This window comes from Myotis lucifugus, unplaced genomic scaffold (genome assembly GCF_000147115.1).
Source record: "Myotis lucifugus unplaced genomic scaffold, Myoluc2.0 scaffold_17, whole genome shotgun sequence".
NCBI classification, from domain to species: domain Eukaryota; kingdom Metazoa; phylum Chordata; class Mammalia; order Chiroptera; family Vespertilionidae; genus Myotis; species Myotis lucifugus.
This window is the reverse complement of record NW_005871065.1, coordinates 11,282,807-11,309,162: the sequence shown is the minus strand read 5'-3', so window position 1 is coordinate 11,309,162 and position 26,356 is coordinate 11,282,807. Positions and strand designations below refer to the sequence as shown.

Genomic DNA, 26,356 nt, shown 5'->3' with positions numbered 1-26,356 from the left:
CCTCAGCTGTCGAGATGACGACAGAGAGGGAGGACTGACAGAGCCTCGAGCACCCCCCGCCCTCACCTACCCTAAGAGCCACCTGTCTGCAGCTCGCCTCTTAACACTACTGCTTGATCGGCTGCTCCACCCGCCAATAGACGGGCCCGTTCTGGCGACGCGGCGTCTAGTGGGCGGAGCGCACTCGGGGAGGAGCGGGCGCAGCGGCGGGCGGGGACCATAGGCGGGGCGGCGAGAGGCGGGGGCGGGGGCCGAGCAGGCCGGAGGAGGCGGCGGTGGGCGCGACGTCGGCGGCGGCGGCGGCGGCGGCGGCAGCTGCAAGTTGGGCTGCAGGGGCAGCGCATACACTACAATGGCTGCTGGAAAGAGGCGTAAGGAAACAATTTCCAGGCCCGCCGCGTCCAGCCCGAAATATGAGAAAAAAATTATTAGAAATTCCGCGGGCGGTGTAAAGGCGGCGGACGGGCCGGAGGGAGGATGTTAAAGCCCCGCGGTGAGTTCTCCCGGGGTCCGGGGCGGCGGAGAGGCGTTTAGCGGGAGAAATATCAGGGTTATTTAAATTATGGGACTAGCCGAGGGGGCAGAGGAACAGCGGCGGCGGCCGGAGGAGGAAAAGTTTGTGCTACTCTCAGCCCCTGCTCAGGACCCCAGAGAGAAAAATAATAATAAAAAATAAAATAAAATAATTAATGGAGGGTGTGAGGTCTCCCGAAGTGGCTTCTGACAGGGCAGGGGGCAATGCGGCTGGAGACCCAAAGGTGAGGTCGGTGGGAAAAAAAAAAAAAAGAAAAAAAAAACCTTTATTCAGGGTCTGGAAAGTTTGAAAAGTTTTCCTCCTCCTCCTCCTCCTCCTCTCTGGTGCTGTGAATATTGTGACAGCGGCAGCGGCAGCAGCGAGAGCGGAAGACATTAGAGACCCGAAAAATAAGGGAAAAATTAATATAAATTCAGTTTTAAGAGTAAACTCTCCGCATTTTCCACCAAAACATCCCGGGGGAAGGTCGCTTCCCAAAGGGCCTGGCGGAAACCCGCGGTCGGCAATATTTGGGGGGCACTTTGAGTGACTTGGGGTAACTTTGCCCCTTTTTTTCAAAAGAGGTTTTTCTTTTTTGGCGAAATGAATTTGTTTTTGCCCTTTCCTCAGGTGGGCGAGCCGGGGTCCGGCCGCGGGGTCTTCGGGGAGGTGTGAGCCCCGGCTGGGTGGCTGCGAGGGGGGGTAGGGGGAGGGGGTGCTAAATGAAAGCAGGAGATCTGCACAGAGCAGGGACAGCTTGTTGTCAGTATCATAAACAACCAAAATGGAGGGAGAACTCAGGCATATAACCAAATAAAAATTTTTAAAAAATCGCAAAAAATCCCTAAAAGTCCGGGATGCTCCCCCTTTTCTCGCTAAAGGTAAAAGCACGAACCGCCTTTCCCCTGAAGTCCATTTTGACTTCGCAGGGACCAAGGAGTTAATATTTATTTATTTTTTTAAAACTTTCGAAGGGCAAAAGCCTTTTATAACTCAACCGACAATGAGAAAACGTGAAAATCCGATGCAAGAGAAGGAGGGGGAGGGAGGGGGGGGAGGTGGTAGTGCAGAAACTGCTAAACTTATTGGTAATGGGGGCTGATCTGAGATAAGATAAACACTCTATTTGCAATTTTATAACTCTCTTTTCGTGATCTTTGCTGTTTTTTTTTGGGGGGGGGAGTTGGTGGGGGGAAAAAAAGTGATGCCATTTTTTCTTAATAGAGTTAATATGTGTGATTGGGAGAATAAACCTTTCCGGCTTTAGATGGCATTTTCGTCGCATTTCTGCTTCAGGTTTTGTTCGTGGCTCCCTCCTTTATTTAAACTAAGCTCTCCAGAGGAGGGGTAGAGAGGTGATTGAGAGGCTGGAGTGCGAGGCTGGAGCACCTTTTGGAGAGGGGTGGGGGAGTTGCTCTGCTTCTCCCTCCCTGACACGTTTGCTTTCACCTGTTCATCCTCAGCAGAGAGTGTGAAGCTGGATGTTTTCTGGTTTTATGTATATCAAGGCATGGTGCCTCTTGCATCACATTGAAGTTAATGGGAAAGTGCTGCTGATGTTGGTTCCACGTGGGATATGGGACAGAGCAGGGCATTTTAAAGGGACAGCTGCTCTTTTCCTATGGTTTTCATCACCTCCACAGAGCCCCTGTCTGAGGACCAGGAGCAGAGGTGCTGGGGAGGGTGTGTGGGGATGGACGAGCCTTCTTTCCAGGACTCAAGTGCGCCCACCTTGAGGAGGGATGGAGGGCAAGGAGGGGTAAACAAGCTCAACAGAAGATGGATATTGTGTAGATTAGTTTGTCTCCAAATTGTTCTTTTGTGTCACCAGCCCCCCCACCCAGGAACTTTTTCATGTTCCTTTGCTTTGCTTTGGAAGCTGATTTTGGAAGGAATTGTGGAAAAATGGAAATAGTTTAAGGTGTGTGGTGTAATGGTATAGCATTATTGAACAGTTATGAATTCTGTGCAGTGAGATCAAAGAGCTGTGTATGCCCATAATGTGATTTTACAGCCATTTTGTAAAAAGCTGTAAAATACCTAATATTCAATTTGGCTTAAGGTACAGTGAGGACTTCTGGTTGAAAACTGTAGACAGGGTGATGGAGATTCTTTAACACTGTAAGCACTTTAAGGGGGGAAAAAAAACAACACCAACACCATGGAAAAGTTTACGTATACCCATTTTTAAAGCCCATCCTATACATGTGCTGTAATTCTGTGCCTTTGAAATTACAAGGTTTTTAAATCCTGAGACCTATCTGTTTGCATCTTAAGTTAATTTACTTGTGTTATTTAACAAAATGTTTACTGAGCACAAACTAATGTCACCTCTAATGGTGTCAATTTCTACAATACTTTCAAAATCTTAAATATGTAAGTTGTTAGCTGTACTCTATTTGGGATTAAGGTTAATCTTGAATAAAAATTACTTGTGTTCCGTTTTCCACAGGTATATGGAGTTTCTAGAATAAATACCTTATTTTCCTTTGTTTTTATGATTTATAAAAATAGATTTAAAAATACAGCTAGATTTTTATGCTGCTTATTCAGAATATTTTTTCTTGCCATACTATACAAATTACTATTTTGGAGTCCACTGTATGTTAACTTGTGTTCACAACTGAGCTCTTATCTGCACCTTTCTGTAAATACCTCCATAACAGCATTACATCGGTGTAGTGTTTGAGTACATCATCTTGTGGTTTCTGATTTTGGAAGCAATTACAACTTTATAAGAAGTCATTAAAAATTAATCCCACAAACTGCTGTTAAATCAAATTGATTGGAAAGTGATTAAGCTATCAATACAGAAGAGAAACTTTGTTCCTCCCCAAAATAGTCTTCTGTCCAGAGATTTTAGAATGCTATTAATACTTATAAAACCTTTGAAGTTTATCTTACATTTTTATTGTCTTTTGACTCAAGACAGTTACATTGACTATAAGTAGTCAGAATTAGGCTATGTCTTTAAAATAAATGACTCTTTTAGATAAATTCAATTTCTGTAAAAGTGAAGGAAAAGGGTATTTCTTCCACTTATTTTAGAGCATTGAGTTAATCAGGTTGTTTGGACACTTCAAGTTATGGTTATTGTTAACCTAAATAAAAGTGTTGGTATTGTGGGGGGTGGGGGAGATTCTCTCAGAAAGGGAGATATAAAACTTTCTTCAGGTTTGGTTTGACATAACTAGTTACTTGTCTGAATTAGAAAATGCACTCTCAGTGCACAAGTATAAAATCTGTAATTCCTTAGGGAGTCTTTAGATAGGGCACAGCACAATATCTAATTTGAATTGGTTGTACTGAGCTTTTTTAATGCCTTAGAAATACTATCTGTTGAACATCCTTTTTCTGAAGCTACAATTAAATTATACCAATTTACAGGAACAATATAAGGATATTATATGCTCAAAATCTGTATATCAGTTAGAAAAACCTCATAGATTGAGATTCTTATTTGAAATTTATATGCCTAATTTTGCTATTTGTTATAAGGAATTTAGTTGCTTTGGAAAATGATTTATAAATGTGAACTAATACTGATAAATTTCTATATCTGTATATTAATTATAACCAAAATATTTTAATCAGACATAGCTAAACAAGTGAATTTGCTTGTATCAATATAGTTTAAAAATTTAAGGATGCCTGTGGTTTAATATTATGCAAAGGTGGGGGGGTTTCTTTATTTTTAACAGAATCCTGGTTGTTATTGTATACATTTTGTTTTGGTATTCTGAAAATTTTCTTCCTCGGGATTAAATTGTTATTTGGCAAATTAAATGTAATGTGCCTATCTTTGAGATTGGAAAAGCCAGATAACCGAAACATAACTATAACTATCTTTGAAGTTTTGTTTCAATAATCATTTGCCTATCAAACTGTGTAATCAAAATATTGGTTCCTTCTAGGAATTTATTAATCTTTTTATTTACAATAATGTTCTTTGAAAATTAAGATATATGAAAAATTACCTGTTACACATACACATATACATACTCAAGAAAAAAGAAAAAAAAAGAAATTTTACCGAATAACTTTACTTCCACTGCCTGAAATACTTGTTCTTTTTTATATTTCCATATGTGTACGAAATAAATGTTTTTCTCTTTATATTGGTAATATCTTAGATCCTTTAGTTAAGTTATTTGAATAAGGGAAGAGTTTCAAAAGAAGGAAAGAACAGCTGAATCTATTCAACAAACTCCAAGATAGTGAATATGTTAAAGGTAAAAGGGCTATATATTGTCCCTTGAGCCATTTTCAAATGTCTTAAGAACCTGACAGGCACCTTTTCTGAAATATCGAATACATTGAAAATATATCAGACATAGCAAAAAAACTCAAAAGTGGACCTTTAATTTCTTTAATTTTAAGAGAAATTAATGTAGACAGCACATTTAACCAATTAGTAAGTGTTTAGGTAGTCTTGGGAAAGTATTTACAAATAAGTTAAATGTGAGGGCAGGGTACATTGGATTGATGAACTGTAAAGTTAACTATGATTTTAGAGTTCATGCATGGGAATTCTTTTCCATTTTACAGTAAGACCACTTTGTAGGTAACTAATTTTTACTTTTTGTATTTATTTCATTGCCTCATTTTTTTGAAATGCCTGAACCTGACATCTACTGTGTTACTACTTTTCATTGATAACAGGACAGTTTTTATAACTCATTAACAAATTTAATTTTTAAATATAATTTGAGAAATTAAATGGAAAATTTTTAGATCAGATTTTATAAAAGTATTGGTGTATAGTTATTAACATCTGAAGTTATAAGAAATATATATGAATGAAAACCCAAGTAGAATTTCTGCAGAGATATAATTTGATTTGTACTTTTGAATTGCTTGGCCTGCTGCCCAGAGGTTTACATTCTACTCAATGTGTACACCTGTCCCTGCCACCTCTTTCCAGGGTGGTATTGACAAGGCTATGGTGATGTGGAACTACCAAGGGGTTTTGGTATTTCTGTTATCTGATTTTGAGTTTGTTGTTATTAAGGTGCGCAGGTTTTTGCTCTCTTTTATTAATACTTATAAGAAAACACACACACACAAAAAAACATTTTTATAAAACAGAAATAATATCTCATTTTTAAAAAGTGAAGTGATGAAAATTGCTAGTATTTAAAAGTCCCCGGATGTCTTATAAACAGAGTTACTGCAGGATCATGATATTAAACTAACCACAGTGTGTGTTGGGAATTTGAGATGACTACCTAAGAAATATATGTGTGTAAGTAGAATGAGTGAACTTAGGCAATTATGTCCTAGGGTTAATAGGATAAGCAATTTACTTGAAATGTTTCCTTGCATTTTTTAGTAAAAGCTATCTCTAAAAATATAGAAAACCTAGAAATGTGAAGATCTTGTGAGAAAGCAAAATATTCTTTTTTGATGCCTTTTAAGAGTAAGACTTTTATGTAATAAAAATGTATATAAGAGCTTAAGTGTAAGCTAAAATGCCCAAAATTGATGGGAAAGAACCAAGTGGATGAGAATTTCAAAATCAAATAATAATCATGTTAAATTTGAAATTTGACTTACTTGGATAAAGAATAACTAACTAAAAAGCAAAAATAATAAATTTACCCCCTCCCAAATACGAGTGATAATTGGGGAAACTGTAAGATAGTATTTTGATACAAATTGCTCATTTTATGACAACCTTTAAAAAAATCGATTCCCCCAAAGTTTTTCTTTTATATCTTCTTACATTTGAATTAAACTAAATTAAATTCCAAGGATAATTTATAGTGATTATTTGGAATTATTAATTTTTAAATAAGGAAAAATCATTTTCTGCTATTTTTAAAAAGATTTTGAAAATTATTTTACATGTGTATATAAGTGAAATTTTCTGAAAAATCTTAGAAACTGTTGAAAATTGTTTTCTTCATTCTTCATCAGAAAGCTTAAAACTTTTTGCTAAGTTAATAAAATAAATTTTAAAATCTTAATCTAAAAGCAGTATACTTTATGGACTTTTTTAGGGCAAATTAAAATAATTTCTTTCAGATTTAACATGTAAAAGGCTTTTCACAAGGTAAAGATAAAAACATTCACCAGTAAAGTTATTAATTTCTGGAATGTTTTTAGGTATATCTGGACAATAAAAGAAATTTTCCTTCCCATTTACTAATTAGCAGTTGATTTTTTGAAAGGGAATCTAGACCTATTATGCCATTATATTGTAGAGTAGAAGTTTCCTTTAATATTAGAAAATATTTTGAGGATAGAGGAGGCATTTTTTTTAAAGGGAGACTGAATCCTCTACAAATTGTGAATGATTTGCCATTGCAGTCTGAGTTCATTCTTTGAGAGTCAGACACTCATTTTAGACTCTCAATTATTAAATATTAGAATTATTATCTCAAACCAATGTTGGGATTGCACATGTGCATTTTGATTATTTGTGATATTTTATCTTTCCATTTCTGAGTATGGGAATATTCTCAGGTTAAATACTACAACTGAAGGGCTGCCATTTGACTTTTTTAAAAATTATATCTTTTTAATCAATAGTTAAACATTAGAGCCTTTACTTTTGAGATCTATTTTCTTAAACAAGAAATTAGTTAGGGAATGAGGAACTTATTCCCTTTGGCTAAAAGGCAAAATTAGAAAATGTTTCAATCAATTTTGTTCACTTGAAGATACATTTGTAAAGTTTGTTCAGTTGTTCTTGATTGGCAGAAATTTAAGAACTTGAACCTGAAAGCTTAAGGTAGTTAAAATGTGCATGTTCAAAATAGCATCATTTGAATTTTAGTGTGCTAGATTTTCTCAATAACTTGATTTTATTTCCTTGTATTGTCTTAATGCTGGAATTACGTAGAGCCCACATCACTTTTCATCATACCGGCTATAATAGCTTTTATTTTTATCAACTTTAGGCAATGAGATGAAAATACTCTTTAATATAAGTGTACATTCCCTTTCTTAATCTACTTTTTGCATTTCCTAAATGTAATTTCTCTAACTGTTCCATTCTAAAGAAGAGAGTTCCTTTACTTTAAAACTAAATTTGTTCTAAACTTACAGTTTATAGGAAAGTTGTCACTTTACGTATTTGGATAAGATCTATTATAACCTTAAAAATAAATATTAATATGACCAGCATATCAGATTATAAACTACATCTCAAACATGAATTTGCTTTCCTTGTACTTCTAAAATTATTTTCTAAAGAAATCTGAGAAAATGTTTTTCATGTGTTTTTCTAATTTGTTATTGTCTGAGGTAATTTAATTGGGTAAAATTTCAATTTCAATTATGTTCTCTCTTCTAATACTAATAGTATTTTATTTGAAAATCACTATTCAGATGCATAGGGTTTTAGCATTAAAATAGAATTAGGCATACAATAAAATAGATAGGTTAATTAGACTGAGAGAGGTGGAAGCAGCCCCAGTAGTTCTTATCTGGAAGCGTTTAAAATGTTTCAGAGAAGGAAAGTGCCTGGGAGTCTAGAGCACACCTCTGACAGCAGTTGGTGATATTTTATGCTTTTATTTTCTCCTTCATAAAACTTGAGCATCCTCAGTGCTGCTGTCATGCAAACAAATAACTGACTTAACCGTGCCCTGTGTAAAGTACCTACATCAGGTTTAGCTTTTAATGTAATTTGCTTTAGTTTACTTTAAAGACAAAAATTATAAGATATATTTCTTAACAATAACTTGGCATTAGTCACATTTTAAAAGATATTACATGTAAACTATATTATCATAATTATTGCCCAAATCAAAAGGAAAGTAAACTAGCAAGTAATAGTTTTAATTAGGCATAGAATGGAAGTTTTAAATATTTAACTGGATAACTTGATGTACTGCTGAAATGTAGAGAATTTTAGTTGAATGTTGTCTTTGTACCTGAATCTATCTTTGTATGCCTAGAAATTTGTAAACGAAGTGAATACATATAAAAGTGTAGCAGTTTATAGGAGTTCCTAAACATCTTTCCTTTGACATAGGCAAAATCACTTCAAAAAATAATACACTCAATTATTATAGTTATTTTTCAAAGAAAAATGGTGGTGAATGGGTTAGTACTGTTTTATCTACATTAATTGAATATCCATTGTATTTGAACATTTTAATCATTAAGCATTTAATACTCTTAGAGATATTTTAGTTTGTTTAAAGTAGTTTTACAGATGTTTTCTTTAAAAAGCCGTTCTTTTTAGACTTATAACTTAATTAAAATAGTTATAAAACTTTAACTACTTTTTTACTAAGAGCATTCCTGTTCCCAAAATCATGTTATTCTTTTAAAAATTCCTATCTTGAAACACTTTTAATCATAGCTCAGGTTATCTTTTAAAATATATACTACATATCCAATTGCTCTACTTAAACATTGGATCTGATGTAGTGCTTAATTTAATTATGCTCAGTTCACCTTTTATCAGTCAGTGCAGGAAGAGGAAGAGAGAGAGCAATTGGTTTTGAGAGAAGTGCAATTGATCACATTTCAGAGGCTGACTCATAAGAGCTTTTCTAAAATGCATGATACTTCTGCCAGAATTAAAAGGAATTTCTTAATTAAAACCAAAACACCCGTGTGTCTAAGAAGTGTTTTCATAATTAGATTTCAGGCACACTTGTATGCCTGCATTGGCCAGTCCATGTGTCCTGTTTGCACGCATTTTGTTCTCAGTGCTGCCACCCTGTGTATGGCAGTGCCTGAGTACTGAATGCACTAATTTCTCTGCTTTTTATCAGGCGATTATGTTCAAACCCCTTCTGGAAAATAAGCATACATATTATAATAAATTTAAAAGATATTTTGGTAACTCTGCCTCTGTGGCTAATGCTGTACTAAATCTAGATTTTTTTAAAGTTACACAGTTCAGAAGTACGGTATTCAACAGCCCCAAATGAAATTTGGGACTTTTAAAAGATAAAATACCTTTATCTGTTTCATCTGTCCCTTCACTAAAATAAGGTGGGATTGGACTAGTATTTTAAATATAGTTTGACATTGATCAAATAAGAAAGTGGAGGTTTGGGTCCTTTAAAAATATGAGAGATATTATAAGATTATTTTAGCCAAGTTTTCATGAAAAGTTCTCTCTATAAAAGCAAAACCAAAAATAAGCACAAAAATGAGACTGTTTCTATTTAAAAGAAAAAGAAACTTAACTTGATTGGTTAAATTATTCCCCGAATCATTAGCCAACATGACTTTCAAATTATATCACCCAAAATATTTTGAGTATTAATACTAAGTGTTAGCCATAAAATACTTTGGCTTGAGAGCAGTCTTTGCTTTTTACCTATATTATCTTATTGAATTTTCACAGCAATCTTGTGAGATAGGAAGTGGAGACATAATATGTATGCAAGGAGTAATGATTTCAGAAACTGTAATTCTTTCACTTTTTGTAAGTCCTTAAAATGCACAGGCCACAGAAGCTAATTTAGTATATATTAATTTGCCAGTGTACACCTAAATTTTATCTATATTGTAGTCAACATATTTATTTTTAAAATCAATTTATTATAAAATTTTCAGTCATAAAGTTGACACTGAGTAACTCAAATTAGAAAGTGCTGCATGTCTACTTATTTTTCAGCCATACATAGGAATTGGGAGAAACTTTATAAACTTACTAAATTAAAGGAGATATTTTTTAAAATATTTTTATTGATTTCAGAGAGGAAGGGAGAGAGAGATAGAAACGTCAAGGATGAGAGAGAACCATTGATTGTGCTCCTCCTGCACACCCCCCACTGGGGATCAAGCCTGCAACCTGGGCATGTGCCCTGACAAAGAATCAAACCGTGACCCCCTGGTTCATAGGTTGACATGCAACCACCAACCCACACCGGCCAGGCAAAGGAGATTTTTAAAGATACAAACCTAACATTTGTTTTACAGATTTAGTCATCTTAAATAGGTGTGATTTTATCATTTTTTGCTTTCAAACAAATTTATATCAAAAGTATCTGACTTCAAGGGGATAAATGGTGATGGGGGAAAAAAAGAAAAATAATTGTTTTTAAAAAGCTATCTAATTTCAAGATAATAAGCATCTCTTTTTGAATTTTTGCGTGGTCTTAGTTGAATAAACTAATTCTGTATTGTGACAATCAAAAATATTGTTTGTTTTATTATGGAGGCTTTCAAGATAGAAATAGCACTGATGATCTTACCACATAGGAGAATTGAAAGAATTTAGTACAGTATATGATATCATCCCAGTTACTCCAGAATTCCAAATAATGTTTGAAATCTCTATTTTGTTACTCATGTACGTATCTCCATAGTTGAGGGGATTTAGAGACACTCTACATTTGACTGTGGTCATCCCTTTGACTTTTTGCAATTTCCCTGCAATGCTCTTCTCACATTCCTATCCACTTCTTAATTGTCGTTAAGTTCCATCTCAAACCATCTTTCTGAAGTTTATTCTTACTCCCAAGTTGTAACCAGAAATGGAGAATTTTCTGCCCCACTTGGAGTACTTATATTTGCTTTCTACTTTTTCCACGTCTTTTTTTTTGCCCTTTTGGATGATGGGTTGATATAGGAAAGAAATCACAAAACTGTGTATTTTACAATGCCAAGTGAATATTCCAGACAATAAAAACTATGAGTATTCAAGGGAAGGAGAGGTGGAACTTGAGGTGGACTTTGAACAACGCGTGTGTTAGGAATAGGCAGAAAGACGTGAGGATAATCAGGTGAAATGAATGGTTGCAGCAGAGGCAGAAATGTGCTTATTTTCCATGGCCACTAAGAAGACCAGTCTGACTGGAGAGGATGGTTTGTTAGGGAGCAGTCAAGGTAAGACTAGAAAGGTATGCTGGGGCCTGATTGGGAACAACCTTGATTCGCAACGTGAGGAGCTTGCACTCTGTGCTGTAGAAGACATTGTAGCTTTTTGAGCAGTATAGGATGAGTTAGGAAAATTAAGTTGATTTAGAAATCCGAAGAATAAATTGAGCCCATGGATATGAGAGGAGAGTTACAGAAATGTTAATATAATTCAGATTTGAAGTGGTGGTTCACTGCTATGCAGATGACCATTCTCACTAGCTAGTTCAATACCTGCATACAGCAGGTCCTCAAATAACGTTTCATTCAGCATCATTTTGTTATAACATTCATGAGTTGCCATAGGACTTTAACTCTTGTTTATATCTATTAGTATATGGTAAAATTGATTTCCTTATGTGTCATTTCACTTAAAAGTCCCAGAACTTGTCACCGACATTAAATGAGGACTTACTGTACATTTACAGGGACCTCTTTGACATAGCCACCTCAATGGACGATTGGCATCTTAAACTCTCAATATCCCTAGAATTAGCAATCCAGACTTAAGTACTTTTATGAATGGCCTTACCATTCTTTCAGGACCATGGTTACTCCACTGCCTTTTCTACATTCTGTTGGAACTTGTGTTGTAGGTTTAGTACTTCTATTGTGGAGACCTACACAAAGTGGACACACAGAGGAAGGAGCAGTTTATACCAACGGGTGAATCTGAGTCGCAGAGGAAGGTGGTCCTAGAGCAGGGAATGGGAAGGGAAAGCTAAGAACAAGGGAAGAATGACTGGTCTTGTCATGTGGCACATGCAGGGTCCTCTTCTGTAGCTGAAGAGTAGGTGTCAGGAGTGAGCAGAATGATAGTAGATGAGGCTAGAAAAGGAGACTGGGGCCAGGATGTATGGCATCTTGATTACCGCACTGAAAGGTTTTCATGCTGTTGAGAGAGGAACACTGAGATTCAAAGCAGGGTCTTCAGTGATGGAAAGCCACTATTTTAGCTGTGTCTCCATTCTCAGTCCCTTTGTTCAGTCCTCTCATCACTAACCCTTTGCACTTGGTTGAGTCTCAGGGAGGGTTGGTCTGGTTGGGGAGACTGGGCCCCATGACCTTGAGAGGCATGCATTTATTCGGGTTGCTGGAGCCAACTGGGTTACTCCAGCCCACTCACCCCTCCCATCCTGGTATCACCCATCTCTTCCTCTCAACCTGCAAAGTGTTTAAATCTTTCCCTGTCAAAAACAGAATATTATAGATGACCTTTGCTTTCATCCCACCCCCTCCTCAAGTATATTCCTTCCCATCCGTGCTAAACTCCCTAAAAGAGTCTGCGTCCAGTCTCTGTTGCCTTCTTCTTTTCAACCCATCCTGTCCTCCATATTCTGTTTGAAGAGAACATCCATCAGTAACCCCCACACATCAAATGTGGTGGCCTCTTTTCCACTTTATTTCTACTTGGCCTTTCTGCAGTGCTTGACGCATTTCTGGAAACTCCCTCTTTTCCTGCTGTTCCTTCCAGCACCTTGGCACTCTCCTTTGATGGCACCTGTTCTTCCGCCTATCCCTAATGACCAGCATGTTGGCCTTTCCCAGGACTTGCAAGTTCCCTGGTCCACCACCTCTCCTCTCTTAATGTACCCTTTTCCTGAGCACCGCTACCTCTTCTGTGGTCTCTTTGCCTTGCTTGCAGCTTTGTTCTCAAAAAGCTTCAGTCCTTACCCCTCTCCTGGACCCCTACACCTGTTTTTCTATGTATACAAACACCTCCACACCTGTGCACAAGACACCTTTCCTCCAGTCTCTTACTCAGTGCCTGTCAGGGGTCAGGTTCAGTGCCAGACACAAAGCCACCCTCAGTGAGCAATGGAGACAAACAGTAAGCAGAATTCTCTCATCTTGGGCAGGTGGTTTGAAGGAAATAAATACAAGGACAAAGAGTCTTGGAGGCCTTGGGAAGAAGGGGCCTTTAGAAACAGTGGTCAGGGAAGACCTTTTGATAAAGTAACCTTTGTGTCGAGGCCTAAATGATGAGAAGGAGCAAGTTATGAACAACCTAGGGCAAGCACTTCCAAACCCAGGCAGAGGAGCGGGGTGGAGCCTGAAGCTAGAGAGCCGCCCTGCTGGACCATTTGTGTCTTTTGGGGGACAGCCAGCCCAGACTGTGGTAGAACTCTTTAGCACAGCAGGGGTCACCCTTTGCAGGCTGGCTGTCACCTCAGGCTTCCTCCTCTTCCATGACTACCCCTTTCCTGTGGTTAAAGGGTGAAGTCATCCCCTCCCTCAGGTGTGGCACCTTGAGAGTGCAGCTCCCTGTGACTAGTGACCTCTCTACTTACCCCTCCCTCCCCTGTTCCTTTGGGGCTCCATGGTGAGTGTGTCCCAGGTGTCCCCAGCCTGCCTGTCTCTGGGTTGGGGTGACACCTTTGTGCTTGCACAAACATCTCCAGTCACGGCTCTGGGGCGCTGTTTCCATCCTGTGCATGTTCATCTTTCTTACTGGGCTGAGCCCTGGTCTGCTCCCTTCTTTCTCTCTCTGGAACCAGGCCCACAGTGTATATATGTATGTGTGTGTGTGTATGTGTGTGTACATACACATACACATACACATATATATATACATATACATATATATATATATATATATATATATATATATATATATATATATATTGCTCTGTTCTCAGGGGCAGACTGGAGGGTCGCCTGTGGTAGAGAGAAGCTGGCAGAAGCCTGAAGCAGCAGTTAGGGGCTGTGTGATTAGCCATCCAGGAGGGTCTCCCAGGGGAGGCATGTCAGGCAGCACTGAGCCCCATATTCCAGCTCAACAGGAAGAAAGTTGGATTGGGCCCTCAGGAGTTGCAGCCAGTCTCCTGGTAACTGTGAAGTTCAAGACAGCAAGGTTGGGAGGTAGGGAGGTGGCTTCTCTCATCCTGCCCCCCCCCACCACCACCTACTCCATATCCTCCTCCCTTCATGGCCTGAGCTCTTTCCATCATGTGTAGACAGATCCCCCTCAGCATCACCAGGCAGTTCAACCCTCACCCACAGCAAGCCTTTCAGGGCTGCTGTGGAGATAATACACATACCCCAAGGAAAGGCAGACACAGACAGGATGTACACACACCAGAGCACCCAGGGCCAAGGGAGATCAAGAATTGCAGAGAGAAGCACAGACACACATACCTAAGCACAGAGGGGCTGGGAGACACGTATGTCAGGAGACTGTACATATGTGTGTGTGTATGTGTGAATGAGTGTTTCTATTTCTGGAGAGAGAGCAGGAGAAAGACATACAAAGGGAGGAGAGAGAAAAGCACACCCAGCTCATACCCAGAGAGGAGAGAGAAAGGCACACAGACAACTCTGCTTGTCTCTCCCCTGCGGGGGGGAAGACACAGGTGGGCTTCGGGGAGAGTGGTACACATCGGGAAGGTGGAAGAAGGTGAGAGGTGGGAGAGAGAGACAGACTCCAGGACGGGGAGGGAAAAGCACACACCCGGAAGGTAGGGGGAGAGGCACACTCACACCAGTGCATTGGGGGCTAGGGGGAGAGACACATTGACACCAGGCACACTAGGATGCGGGGAGAGAGGCACACTCACACCAGTGCACTGGGGGCTAGGGCGAGGGACACACTGACACCAGGCACACTAGGATGGAGAGAGAGGCACACTCACACCAGTGCACTGGGGGCTAGGGCAAGAGACACACTGACACCAGGCACACTAGGATGGAGAGAGAGGCACACTCACACCAGTGCACTGGGGGCTAGGGCAAGAGACACACTGACACCAGGCACACTAGGATGGAGAGAGAGGCACACTCACACCAGTGCACTGGGGGCTAGGGCGAGGGACACACTGACACCAGGCACACTAGGATGCGGGGAGAGGCACACTCACACCAGTGCACTGGGGGCTAGGACAAGAGACACACTGACACCAGGCACACTAAGATGGAGAGAGAGGCACACTCACACCAGTGCATTGGGGGCTAGGGGGAGAGACACACTGACACCAGGCACACTAGGATGGGGAGAGAGGCACACTCACACCAGTGCACTGGGTGCTAGGGCGAGGGACACACTGACACCAGGCACACTAGGATGCGGGGAGAGGCACACTCACACCAGTGCACTGGGGGCTAGGACAAGAGACACACTGACACCAGGCACACTAAGATGGAGAGAGAGGCACACTCACACCAGTGCACTGGGGGCTAGGACAAGAGACACACTGACACCAGGCACACTAAGATGGAGAGAGAGGCACACTCACACCAGTGCACTGGGGGCTAGGGGGAGGGACACATTGACACCAGGCACACTAGGATGGAGAGAGAGGCACACTCACACCAGTGCACTGGGGGCTAGGGGGAGAGACACACTGACACCAGGCACACTAGGATGGAGAGAGAGGCACACTCACACCAGTGCACTGGGGGCTAGGGGGAGAGACACACTGACACCAGGCACACTAGGATGGGGGGAGAGGGACACATTGACACCAGGCACACTAGGATGGGGAGAGAGAGGCACACTCACACCAGTGCACTGGGGGCTAGGGGGAGGGACACATTGACACCAGGCACACTAGGATGGGGGGAGAGGCACACTCACACCAGTGCACTGGGGGCTAGGGGGAGAGACACACTGACACCAGGCACACTAGGATGGGGGGAGAGGGACACATTGACACCAGGCACACTAGGATGGGGAGAGAGAGGCACACTCATTCCCAAAAGGAGTTAGTCACATACACAGACATCTAGAGGGTGGGAGAGACAGTCCCCCAGAGTAGAGGGAGACACCACATACACATCCTTAGCAGGAGAGGGACAGGAAGAGAAGGACTTACACACACCTAGAGGGGAGAAAGATACACACACACGCAACCCTAGGGATTTGCAAACACAAGTACCCAGAGGTGGGAGGGGGGGCATGCATGCACATCAGGAGAGGGGAGAGAGATGGACACATCCCCATTTGGAAAGCAAGACAGCAGAGAAATTCAGAAGCGAGTTGGCACAGGTGAGTGCACACACATAGCCAGACGGGGTGGGTGAGAGAAACACACAGACACCCGCAGAGGAAGGTGCACAAGCATCTGCACACACCAAGAGGGCAAAGAGAGGCAGACTTGCAGAGGGAGGCGGGGCAGGAGGCCCTCACAGAGAGGAGAGACTTGAGCCAAGCAAAGACCAGCACACAGGGCAGTGAGGGGAGACGCACTCACCTGCACCCTTGGTGTTTGCACTACCACACCAGGGAAGGGTGGGGAAATACTCGCAGAGCTTCTCAGTCCTGCAAGTGGTGTGTCCTGTCCTGATGCCTCCACTGGATTTTCACAGAGAATCTTTCATGGAGATTAAGGCCTGACCACTTTTCAGTGTGTGCTGTCTTCTCTCCTAACCAGAGCTGCATGGGGGCTGGCTCCCTCCCGCTAGCACTGCCTCTGGTGCCCCCACAAGAAGCCAGGCTCTCTGAGCTCCAGGCCCCCTTACCTCCTTGGAGTTGGGCTGAGAACACTTCAGGCCAGGGGACCTGCGCACACTTTCTCCAGCCGCTGGGAACTAACTTCCTTCCAGACACCTTCAGCCATCCCCAGACCTAGAATCTGGTGCCTGCTTCATGGCTCCACTACTGCCCTACTGCCAGCCTCTCTGGCCACCTGTTTCCTGTATGTTCTCATCCCTGTGCTGCTCTCTCCTGTCGCTGGCCATCCAAGGAAGTTGGTTAGCTTCTTCGGGGCACTGTTACTGGCCCCAGGAATTGGGAAGTTATCTGATTTCTCTGGAACAACAGTATCACCTGACATTGTGAAGGGCTTACTCCATGACTCTTCCAATCCTGACAACTAACTCCATCAGGTAGGTACTGTGCTTAACCCTCATTCACAGAGGAAGAAAACGAGGCTCAGAGAAATTAGGTAACTTAAGTATTATATGAGATGCATGAAAAAATTTCCAGCATAGAACCTGGTTCATGTAAGTGCTCATATGGTTTTTGTTTTTTAAACAACCCTGTCCACTCTGAAATTCTACTTAATAATAATGATGATAATAGTTCTCTTATAGAACTAGAATATCTTAAGAGTCTAATAGTCTATTAATAGATTAATGTTATTCTATCAATAGTTTATTTATAGTTATTCAAATATTTAATAGAATAAAAATCTATAATATTTATGTTCTAATAATACTAATCTATTAATAGCTAATACTCTAATAGATAGTCTACTTGGGATCTGTAATAGACATGAGCTAAGTTTGCCCCAAGTTCACTGAGAAGATTGATCTATCAGATATGCCCTGTCAACAGTCTGTTCCCTGACCACCAACCTTCCTTGTACCCTAACCCCTTCTTTTCTTAGCTGCTGAGAAGCTCTGTGCTGCTGCTCAAGGTGCACTGTCTCTTTTCTTGTGTCATTGAATATGGAGTTGTGTTCATCCCATTGGCTCCTTTTCTGCAACCAGTGGAGATATTCAAGATTCTCCAGGCCAAAGTGGTTCGCAGCCTTCACTTGACCCTGCCACCTCCATCCAGCTGTCCTCTTTCTCTCACAGTCCTTCACGTCTTTACCTCCTCTCCTAACCCTCGCCAGTTTAGGCAGTCTCTCTCTCTCTCTCTCTCTCTCTCTCTCTCTCTCTCTCTCTCGCTCTCGCTCTCTCCCTCCATCACCAAGTGCAGCAAATGCTTTCTCCTGGTGCTTGGTCTGTCCAGGGCCCTTCCACTGCGCTACACCCATTGCTTCCATGAGCACCACATTTTATCCACCTTGTCACAGCTTGACACAGCCTGATCTTGCTACAATAACTTATCCCCCACCCTTATTAGAGATAAAAATTACCCAGTCATTGTATACTGAATGATTGCTTGAAAGCCTAAATATTAAAAACCATGTCCCAATATAGTTTATATAATTGTAAGACCATGATTACTAAAGATACTGTTACTGTGTTACTCTTATGTCCTCTCATACCCTCAGAAGTATCTTCTTGGCTTCAGTTGAGTAGCATAGATCAGTTGATTGGCCTGTGACTTTTGTGGCAGGGTCAGGGTTTCAGAAATGATTATGTGTATTCCTTAGATCACAGAAGTTGTAAGCATCATAAACTGCATGAAAATAATTTCTGACTTTCCAGTCTTTATTAAGTACCCACACAGTTTGTAGTATATCCCATATAGGTTTACTGTGTAGGTTAAGTGTAGTGCTGCCTTTTGAGGTCTTTTAAAAACTTTTTATTATAGAATATTTTGAAGATGTACAAAAATAGGAAGAATTGTAGAATGAATCCTCATATACCCATAACCAGTTTCAGCAGTTATTGCCTCTGCAGCCAGTCTTATTTTGTCTGTCCCTCTACCCATGCTAGCCCCTTCTCCTGTAGACTATTCTGATGCAAATTATTTCATATCACTTGCATATTTTTAGTATATTTACAAAATATTCAGACTCTTTTTAAAAGTATAATCATAATGCGATTATCACACTCCAAAAGAACAATACTTCCTTAATATCAAATATTTAGCATCAGATCTCCACAGTTGTTTCTTAATTTTTTAAAAATATTTGCATGATCCAAATTCGGTAAGACCATATCTACAGTTAGTTGATATATCTCTTAAAGTTCTTTTTGACCTTCAAGTTTCCCCTTCCTTTTCCTCCCCCTTAAAATTTTCGTTGAAGAAATTGGGTTTTTGTTTCTGTTTTTGTTTGGTCCTGTAGAGTTTCCCACAAGTCTGGATTTTGCTAATTGCATCCCTTTTGGATTGTTTGACGTGCTCCTGTGGCTCCTCATTTTATGTAAGATTCAACTTCTATGTTTTGCCTCCAAACATATAATAATGCCCTAGAAAGAAAAGTTGGGAAGATTGACTATGTAAGAAGTAAATATTCAATTATGTGCTATAAGCAATAAGTATAACATCAATATAAATATAGTAAAGATACATCTTATTTCTGGTATATTAATGTTCACATTATTTAAAACGTGATAAATACTAATAGGCATTTCCTTCTGGCATTTTTTTTTCTTAAACCTATGTAATAGGTAATACTTTTATAAACGAAATTGGGGTCTCTATTTTGTATTCTACTTTAGGAAAAGTTTACATTGTATAAAGGTTATTTCCCATGTGTTTATGTGTTACTTCTGCATAGTCCTCAAAATCCAGAGTACTTAGAGATGAGCACCATGGTTTATTTAGCCTTCCCCCAATTGTTGGCTGTGTAGTTTGTTTTCAGTCTTTAAATAATGAATAATGCAGTGATGAATGGCCTTGTGCCTAAATCTTTATGTGCATCTCAGATTATTTTCTTTAAATAATTTTTAGGAGTGGAATGAGTGAACAAAATGATAAGTGCCTTTCTTGCTTGGCTGTTCCATGACCAGTTTGTCCTCGGGTAGCCGCCAGTAGTCCATGGGAGTGCCCATTTCCTTACCCTCCCCACCGTGGGCTACGGCCACATAAACCATGCTACTGTCTGTGCCCTTTCATTTCTCTTGTATATGTTTCTCTTTCTGTGTTTTCCCTTCCTAGCAGTCACCTCCTGCTGCCATCATTACATTTGCCTTTGACACCTGAGGTTGCCTGTGCCCAGATCTCAGTAACTCAACTTGTTATCATTTTGCCTGTGAGATTGGCACTGAGTGAGGAAGGGCATGTGGTCCTCACCTCCACATTAAAGTTCATGATGTGTGTGGATTTGTAACATCTAATTTGGCTGCTCAGAACCTGTAGTCCTCCTTTCTGTCTTTCCTCCTATGTTTTAGATCACTGACCTTGCAGAATAAGTGAAAGATCACTTTATATTAATGCTACATATTCACATTAAAGTGAGAGGAAAAATTCTGAACTAATCAGAAGTTAGGAAGCAAGTAATTTAAGGGAGTAATTATATATATTACCCAATAATTCCTTTTAAAAACAATAATGATTCAAATTGGCACCTGTTTTTGGTACCTTTAAGTATTAATTGTCTGGGGGATGTCCATTGAGAAATCTAGAATGTTAGGAATATTCAAAAGTCATAATCAAGATTCTCTTAAATTATAATACATAATAAAAATACCTCACATTTGCATGTTTTGCAACATGTCATTGTGGCTTGGAACTGCTCCCCTCTGAATTAGAACCCTATCATGCACCTTGCTGACCAGTTTCATGTCCTTTAACTCTGCTTACCCCCTGGCTCCGGCTGAACCTGTTCTTTCATGATTGCCACTCTCAGCTCCTCCTTTTCTCTTGGGCTGTCCATTCCCTTCTGGTTTCACTTGCTGCCTGCCACCAACAGCTTGCTCTCACTAGTGCTAACGAACATTCCACTCCAGCGACTGCCCTCTGAACCCACCTTACTGCTCCCAACCCTGGAAGGATTCTGTCCCTTGCATTTTCTTTTCTTGGCTTTCCAGATGACTGCGAATGGTCATTGCAGGGTGATTTAAAGAAGAGAGTATAAAGTAGGCCTGAGAGGACATATTGAGCCCAAGGCCTATTGTAATTTGGTCCCCAGTTACTATCCAGCTCTGCCCCAAGAATGTTCTCTCCCTTCTTCCCCTTTTCCTTCACCTAGCACCAAACTACTGAAGTTCCTTAGGCATGTCAGTCTGGGATTCGTAGGCCTGCCCTCGCTCATGCCATTTTCTCTACTAGAATGTTCTGACATCTTTTTGTCCACTTGGCCAAAGTCTATTCATCCTTGAAAACTGCTCAGGTGTCACCTTTCCTGTGAAGCAACATTAATTACTGTCTTCTCTGTCGTCTACCTGTGCCTTGCAGGGTCTTTGGTTCAGCTTCTGCACACACCCTGTCCTCCTCTATCTCTTCTTGTGCTCTGAGTCTCATCCTCAGCCTTTCCTTCTCTACCTTGTCCTTCCTATCGAACTTAAACATGTCAAACCGGTGCCATCTTAAAAATCAAACAGACAACAGTGACAGAGAGCTCTCTATAATTTCCCCTCCAGCTAATAACAATTTCTCCAAAGAGTGATGTATTCTTAGAGCCTCAGGATTCTCACGTTGGCATTCCTTCTTCAACTTCATCATTTCATTCTGGACCCTCCAACCCCTGAAATACTTCTTTCCGAGATGACTGAAAACCTACAGGTTGCTAAATCCAAAGGGAGTAGTGTTTAGTCTTTATTTTGATCAGTCTCCATGAAATAGTCTCTTCCTTTTGTTTCTATGACAGAACCTTCCTGGTTTTCCTCCTGTTCGGTAGCGTTCCTTCTACCCTACTGTTGACCATCCTCTTCTGTCCATTCTGTAGGTGGTAGAGTTCCTTCTTTTGCCCCCTCCACACTTCTTCCCCCAAACACCTGTGTGTTGCAAGTCATCCCTCCTGTGTCTCCTTCTTCCCTTCTGGTCCTTACCCGGCTCTTTAAAACCTGTTCTGGTTCCCCCTTGCTGGTTAAATAAGCTGCCACTCAAGGGCTTCACGTTATCGCCTGTGACTTAACACGAGCCTGATTACTGTGGTATGTGCTTTATATACAGTAACAGTTATTCTTCACAGCAACCCTGTAGGGTTTAATTATCTCACTTTTCAACTGAGGAAACACCAGCTGAAAATAAGGTAAGTCATTTACCCAAGGCCACACAGCTAGTCCATGTGACCCCTGTAATTACTAGGAAAGATTGTTTCCACAAGCAAAACTGCCTTTTCCTCTGCTGTTCACCTTCCTAAAGCAGAGGCCCTTCACATGGTCCCAGTCCCGGGCTTGCCTTTCTACAGCCTCCTTTCCCACTCCTCTCCTGAGCACTGTGGGCTCCAGTCAGGGAAGGAATAACTGCTCCTCCTGCAGTCCGCACACTCCGCAGGCCCTGCCCTTCCCAGGCTGCTCCTCCCCTCGGGGCTGTACTCCACCTCTTACCTCTTCTTTCCAAAATTCTCATCTCCAGAGTGTGAAAGAATCTTTTCTTTCTGTGAATTCCCATTTCTTCTAATCTGTGCTTATTTTATTGCATATTCTACCTTCTATGTTGTGTTACCAATAATTACAAATTATAAGTATCCTTTTGGGATACCTTCCCTACTAGATTACAGGCTCTTTGATGGTACAACTAGTGCCTGATAAAAATTTGTGTTTTCCATGATACCTCAATAGTTAAATTAAATTTAAAAAATACATTTATTTACCCGAAAGAGGTTTATTTATTTACCCGAAAGTATATTTTTACAGCCCATTCCAAGAGCCTCTGTGCAAGTAAGGGGATTCTACTGTTATATTGAGGAAGACGAACTTTCTAGATACGACCACAAGATGGCACAGTGACTGCAGCATCCTGCTGTCTGTGAGGGTGGGCCAAGTCAAGAAAGAACAAGATGTTCTTGATTGCTGAATACTCTAGGGAAATACAAAAGAATTTTCAAATTTAAAGTATTCAATCAATTGCTAATTATTCACAAAAGTCATCAAGTAGGTTGGGCAGCTGTTTTCTTCCACAGATCCATTTGGCCAACAGAATGGAGAGCTTCCCACCTTCCCTCTTCTCCTGTTCATTCAACAAATATTTGAGTATCTCCTTTGTGTGTCCACTGTTCTAGATGTTAGGGATATAGAAATGGATAATAAAAAGCAATATGTCTGCTCTGATGGAGCTTATTCTGCAGCCTTCACTGGGACCCAACTGAAAATATTGGATATACACCCAAAAGGGTTTTTTTTCCTGTTTTTCTTACTCCTGAAGTCACTTTTCCCCCTCTCGTCTGGCATGGATTGATCCATAGTTTTATATTATCCAGTTTAAAAAGCCGAAGAACACCAGCCATGATTTTCTGTGGCCTTCTTTCTACCTTACTTCTCTGTTACTCAATCAAAAATCGTCTGCGTTCTCTTTACAGTTAAAGATGTTGAGGTTCAGAAAGGCCCAAAAGCATGTCCAGTATTCCATAGGAAAAATACATACTCAGGTCTCTATGTCATTCCTTACAGTATGATGAAGAGCAATGCCAGTAAAAAATTCTAAAACAAAATAAAACAAGCAAGTCCAGTGTTGTGGCAGGTACCTATGGATAAATTTGGCAGACACTGCATTGTTGCTAAAGGTAACTATTTGACATTGTGGACCCAATGTAAATTTACTTAGCTAAAATTACATTTACTAGTATTTAGAAACATTTCTTCTGCAAGGGATAAGCAAGGGTGTAAAAATATTACATGTATGATCATTTAGAAACCTCAAAAATCACACATTGCTTGTTTAAAAACAAAGAAAAGTTACTGTCTATTAGAGCAGCCCCTTTGTGGTATGAGTCTTAGCTGAGTACTAGTGTTTTTGCAATATTGGCTCCCCACCTCCTCCCTGTGCCTTTCCTTTATACCATTGGTTCTCAACCTTCCTAATGCCGGGTGACCCCCAACCATAAAATTATTTTCGTTGCTACTTCATAACTGTAATTTTGCTACTGTTATGAATCGTAATGTAAATATCTTGATATGCTATATGTGTTTTCCGATGGTCGTGACCCACAGGTTGAGAACCGCTGCTTTATACCTAATCCTTCCCCAGCCTGACTCTGCAAGACGGGATTCAGTTCCCCACCCCTCTTACCAACCAACCCTTGCTTCATTTTCAGGATTGAGGGTTGGGGATTAACTTGAGAGACGGAGTGAAAGAGACATTCACATTGCAGAATATACAGTCTGAAATTTTGTTGTGCTATGTACTTCAGTAGAGTATGTTTTTAAATTTGTAGCTGTTTTCTCTGATTTTTAGTAATCTTAATATTTTCATGGATGCATTATAATCTTTTACTACAGTTAAGCCTGTACGAGAAGGGTTCAGCCCATCCCTGGATAGTCAATAATCACATATTTCCCAAGTTACCATCCCATTCAACATGCAAAAATGACTTCTGGCTCCACATGGATTGGCTTTATTTTAACTGTGATGTGAGATTATCTGTGAGCACCATAAAATTTCAGGTAGGCCCCATTTGGTCACAGAGCTGAGAACATCACAAGTATACTGCTGTACCAAAGTCTTCTTCACATAGAGTAGTCCCATTGTTTCTTCTTCAAAGATTGTTGGCTGTGATTCTGCATAAAAGCCTGTGCCAGGGAAAAAAAGAAAAAGAAAAAGAAAACAAAACAAAACTTATTTTTAAGTACACATTAGGCCATTTGGGGGCAGTACTTATTTCTGAGTAGCACACTAAATATAATAGCTATTCATTTTGAGCCCTCAGAACTATGCTAGAGATTTTATGTATATAACCTTGTTTATTCTTGCAGTAATGCAAGGTAAGTATGTATTCCCATTCTGCAGAGGAAAATGCTGCTGAGAGGTCAAACTGTCCAAAGTTACACTGATAGTAGGGCCAGTCAGGCAGGATTCAAATTCACTTCTTATTCCCAAAAAGCAAGTCCCTTGCCTGTTCCCCTGTACTGATCTCAGCTCTGTGAAGTGATGTAAAGATTTGTATTTTGAGGCCTTCTCTCAGTCAGAGTTTTATAGGAGCAGGGTAAAGACAACTGCCAGAACTATACTGTTCAGATAATGAAACATCTCACCAAAGTTGGGGTGGGGGCACAAACCAGAGGATGTGCCCTGCAGTGGAGAAGGAGCTGCCCCAGGTCCTGGCTGAAGCTTCAAGAAAGAGGACCCCGGGGCCTCACATTGATGGATTTAAGCCCCTTTTTGTTAATGACCTGTCGGCAAACACTGCAGAGGCCTGAGTTTATGATTGAGGAAGGTCAGGTTTCTTTTAAAAAATGCGAACCTAAATAAAAATCAAAAGGCAGATCACTACTTCATTCTGCTCCATAAGTCAGCAAAGGTGCACAGAGATGGGTTGTTTTCTGTAAAAACATGGCTGAAGATGGACATGGGGGAGCAAATGGTACAGGCACCTACATTTAGGATAATTTGTAAATAATTAGAATTATTGTAAATTTGTCAGACCTTGGTAATGTGATTCTCACAAGGCTCCTCTACCCGTCTCCAGTCTCATAGCTCCACTCTTCTCTCACTTTGGGGCTCCAAAAATAACAGGTTGCCGGAAGTTGCCCAGATCCACCATACAGTATCTGACTTCCTTTACCTAGAATATCTGCCCATGCTTGGCTAACACTTGTTCATTTGTTATCTTGGCTGGAGTGTTACTTTGGTGGTGGTGGTGTTTTTTGTTTGTTTTTTTTAATCAATGTCAGGCCTACCAATTAGCATGACACTTCTTTCTTGTTGAGGCTACCACTAATTAACATACTTAAAAGGTCTATATAGAGGCTGAATTGAGACACTTCAGTGGGTACATCCTTTCGTATTTGATAAATGGAACTTATCTCAGAACTATTTGCAGGTTTTAGTTCTAGTTAGAGTATATTCCTGAAGCCTTTAAATCATGTAGTATGATGTGCCAGTCTGTAAAGCAACAGGTGAACTGCACTGGCTTCCTCCAAGGGCGACAGCTGAGAATGTGGCTCTAAAAACTGCCCAAAGGATTTGAAAAGACATTTCTCCATAGAAGACATAAAAATGGCCACCAAGCACATGAAAAAATGATCAACATCACTAGTCATTAGAGAAATGCATATCAAAATCACAGTGAAATACCATTCCACACTCACTGGGGTGGCTATATTTTTTTTTTAAGACAGACATTAGCAAGTGTTGACAAAGATAATGGAGAAATTAGAACCCTCACACATTAATGGTTAAAGTGTAGGTTGGTGCAGCTGCTATGGAGGACAGCTTGGCAGTTCCCCAAAAGGCTAACCAAAGTTACTATATGGCCCAGCAACTCCACTCCTACATATATACATACATGAGAAATAAAAACATATCAATACAAAAATTTGTGCACAAATTGTGCATAGCAGCGCTATTCATAATAGCCAAAATGTGGAAACAACCTAAATGTCCATCAACTAACAAAGAAAATATGTTATATCCAAAATAAAAAAAATAAATAAAAACTGCCCAGACATGTATCCTTTCTAGTAAAGATTGAATGTTACTCTTACACGAAGCCCATATTCCTCTTTTTTTCCCCCCCTCTAAATGGGAAGGAAAGATTTTAGTCATTTTGAGGCATTGCCCTTATAAAG

At 40.4% G+C, this 26,356-nt stretch overlaps 1 protein-coding gene across 4 annotated transcripts in view; it reads left to right on the top strand.

The window, feature by feature from the left end:
* Positions 1–310: 310 nt before the first annotated feature.
* The window catches only part of PLAG1 (PLAG1 zinc finger), a 49,326-nt gene continuing 23,280 nt past the window's right edge, over positions 311–26,356 (top strand). For all 4 annotated transcript variants that reach the window (XM_006085290.3, XM_006085288.3, XM_006085287.3 and 1 more), the window contains exon 1: positions 311–493. The gene's annotated coding sequence lies outside the window, so the exon portion shown is untranslated. The remainder of the gene's footprint in view (positions 494–26,356) is intronic.